The sequence below is a fragment of the Pteropus vampyrus genome, unplaced genomic scaffold (genome assembly GCF_000151845.1).
Source record: "Pteropus vampyrus isolate Shadow unplaced genomic scaffold, Pvam_2.0 Scaffold150, whole genome shotgun sequence".
Lineage (NCBI taxonomy): Eukaryota > Metazoa > Chordata > Mammalia > Chiroptera > Pteropodidae > Pteropus > Pteropus vampyrus.
The window spans coordinates 1283886-1287710 of NW_011888931.1; the positions used below are offsets into that span (position 1 = coordinate 1283886).

Sequence of the window (3825 nt, forward strand, 5' to 3'; positions counted from 1 at the left end):
CAATTAGATATAGAAAAACCTTGAATTATCTATTTCTAGCTTACCAGAACCCTCAATTATTAGATTTTTCCCCCTTTACTTGGTCCTTTCATAAAGAAGTCACAATCAACAAAATACTGTGAGAGCTGGGGTTTTTTATTTTAGTTTTTTAGAGCAACTTTTCGTTCCTGCCCTGAGTTCATATAGTTTTGACCCAAACTTCCCCATCCAAATGATCTTTAGAATGAGGACTACGAGATGCTCCCACAGTTGCCATTTTGTCCTTTTGAGTGTGTTCATCACGTCAGGAAAGTCGACATGTATGCTCGAGGAGTTCCTGAAAACATTGGCTCAAAAAAAAATCAGTCGCATTGTATTCCCTGAAATTTCTAGTTGAATACAGTTTTACTATTGATTGAAAATTATTGTATTTTATTGGTACAATTAATGAGAAAAATATTTTGTGTACCTATTCTATATTGAGTATTATATAGACACAGGTTGCCATGGGCGTAACTTTCATGACAATAATGGTTAAGAGAGCACACAGATCAGGAGCACTCAGCTAGACTAGACTACATAGAGTCAACAGAATTTTAATAATATCTATTGAGTGTCCTTCAGTGCAAGATTTGACTAGTCTAGGTGATGTGAGTGAATCAAAACTAGGTAAGCTACAACCTTATAGACGACTACAACACAGATGACTACAACATAAAGCAAACTAAAGAGATACACCATCAGAGAACTCATAGAAATTATCTTAGAAATGGCAGATACGTGACAATGTACTGCCACACCCCTTTCCATATCCATAGCAGACATCAATCAACCACAGTACTCTTTCCACTGAGCCCAGAATTAGCCGTAAGGAATAATAAGGCCTATAATAATATCACTCTTGTTCACTTGCATTTCCTTCTTGAATAGGACAGAAAGGAGTGGCATGACAGCTACCAATCTGGGAACACCCATGTATATGTAAACATGAATATGTGTCACAGCCATGGAGAAGATTGGGACTTTGGTGGTGGGGGGAGCTGTTTTTAGGTATCTAAATTTTCACAATATTCATTGAAGAAATCACAGTGGCTTCACTTGCACACTTTCGGAACTTTACAGTTAGTAAGAAATTACCGCACACCTCACAACTCATTCCAACATACCAGTCTGTTGGGATATCTCCATCCAAAACCTGCTCTGGAGGTTTAAACTCTGAAGACTGTTCCAGACCAAGGTGAAAGAACAAGCTAACTAAATAAAACCACCTCGCCACACTGAGAAGTGACTAAGCCAATCCAAAGCAAACGATTCCCTTCTCTCCACATTCCTGAGCAGCTATGCATGTTTTTCCTACTTTTAGATGCTTACAATTCTTGGTCACCAAGTCAGTTATGACAAATAAGAGCCAACACAGTGGTTTTTTTTTTTTCCTCCTTTAACGACTCCCCCCACCACTGTCTGAAATATGAGTAAGGCAGGTGTGGCTGTCTTCCCTGGCAGCATCCCTGTTCTCACCCAGTGCCAGCGTTGGTGAATTCTCCGAGCTCTTTCCTACCTTCTCCAAGAGGAAAATCTGCTCCACGGGGAAATGGGTACTTCACTGAAGATGCTTGAGGGTCAGTGTCTGCCTTATCTCCAGGATCTAGTACAGAGCTGGTCACACAGCAGGTGCTTAGTAGGGATGTCCCAGTAGTGAATTCATTAAAAAAGGAAAAGTCATTAAAAGTCTCCATTGCACATCCTGTTCCCTCCAAGAGCTTCTCTTCAGCCATGGGAGCCTCGCTTTGTTCTCTTTCTTTCCCCTTCACGGCTCTGAGCCAGCCTGTCCTGCATCCAGAATCTCCCTGCCATCCAGTGGGTCCTTTTTCCCTTGCAGAGCTACCTGTCTTCTCCAGAAGCTCCCAGCCCGCCATCCTCACACTCATCACTTCACTCTGCAAAGGGGCCTCTTAAGGATCCTTTCTCCTTCTAAAGCAGCCAGAAAATTGTAAATGACGAGGAACTTTTCCCTCTCACAAATAAAATTGTCCTGTCACTCGTGTATTTGTCATCTTCCCGTTCCCCAAAACGAGCAATCTCTTTAAAGGCAAAGGACCTTGCCTTTTACTTGTAATTCAATGTGATCCACGTGAGTTTGTGTGCATGGAGCAGGGCCGGGTGTGTGGGTGTGTGTGCAACTAGTAATGTAACACTCCGCATAGAGGCTGTTTTGTGCCTCTCAGGACAACAACAACAAAACCCTAGAAAGATCAATATTGTCTATAAATACAGATGCGTTGACCATTAGAGGGAATTCAGCTCCAACCTTATCTCCCCATAGACAGAAGGCTTCTTAAGAGAATTGGGATTTCATGGATTTAGAGTAAAGAAAACAAGAGTTTTCTTTTCTTAAGACCATGATCTGATGAGTATAAACACATTAATTTAGGCAGACTTTGTGAAAGCTCCCTAATTCTTTCCAGTAATGAGCAACGAGAAAAAAGAAATTCTTATTTTGCTGGCTCTTTTAACCCCTTCTCCTACCTATCCTAAACATTCCCACCCCTGTTTCTTTCCCTCCCCTCAAACACCCATGTGCACACACAGAAACAGAGGGAAGATGTGTTCAAGTTGTCAGATAGCGAATTCAACAAAATTAAAATTGTATGATTTATGGTTGAAAAAAATCTATTTTCCTGCAACAATTTTCTACGAAAAAAGCCAGTTCCAAGAGCTCAGTTCCTTTTCAAATGCACTTTGCATGTTAATATCTCCATTCCATTCCTTGGAACTTAATTTTTATTCGATTTTATTGACGCTGCTCTATTGGAATGTGTATCGCTTGAGCCCCCATGGAGAACTGAGCAGGTGTGAGTAAAGCAAAACATCTTTTGTTAATAGAAGTGCACCCTGGGAGTTCAGAGAGACGCTGTAATTTCAATTGCTTTTATGAAAATTCTGTAAATTCCCATGTTGTGAATTTCAAACAGAGCTTGAGAGACCAACGGTCTTCAATACAAGCCAAAAGTATGGTTATTTCTATGACTGAAATATATGTTCTGCTCTCTTTCTTCTGAAAAATAAATTCAGATATTTAATTAGAATGTTTATACTGCAGAAAATCATATTAATTTTGTGTTTGCCTCTCATAGGTAACATGAAGTTCTTACTGTGATCAGCCTATAGAAGGATGAACTTGGGGTTCCTGGGTAACTTCTGAAGTACGAAGACGAGCTCATCCCACCTTCATTTGAGTCCAGAATGATTTCACATCAGCAATGCTCATTCCCAGCCCAAGTCTGTGCACATAATTATATTTAGAAACCAAGAGAATGGGAACAGGTCCCCTAAACCTCTAAGTTTAAGGGGTGATGTGTTAATTCCTGGTCTGTGTCTAAGCCTCTTGGATCAACTGCCACAGAGAATCTAGGGGTGAGGCCAAGCCCAACTTTTTTTCCTGGTTTGGAGCCAGATACCTATGGTGTTGCACTCTCTCAAGCTGGAAGGAAAGATGTAAGCTTGGTAGATTACAAAATTGCATGTGTCATTAGAAAAAGATGTCAGAATGCTTTATTTAAAACTTTCTGTTTTCTCAGGTTGTACTGCCCAAGTGTATCTTGGCATAGACAACTTCAGCTTCAAAAATTCCAAGATGTATAAAGAGTTTCACATAGCTAAAGCTATTATATTTGGTTATATGCCACTAACACCTTTTCCCCCTTCATTCTTGCAGAAGAGTGAAGTGATGACTGAATTCCTACTAAAAATGTCGTTCTCTTCTCCTTGCTACCATGGGGTCTGTTCTTGACAGGATCATTTATCTGCTCCAAAAAGAAAAATGTAGAGTTCATGACGGTATGGAAC

At 40.3% G+C, this 3825-nt stretch overlaps 1 long non-coding RNA gene across 1 annotated transcript; it reads left to right on the forward strand.

Moving 5' to 3' along the window:
- The first annotated feature begins 1443 nt into the window (after positions 1 to 1443).
- Positions 1444 to 3634, forward strand: LOC111745257. The gene is made up of 2 exons (XR_002782573.1): positions 1444 to 1598; positions 3114 to 3634. It is a non-coding gene; the product is annotated as an uncharacterized LOC111745257 (long non-coding RNA).
- The last annotated feature ends 191 nt before the right edge of the window (positions 3635 to 3825 follow it).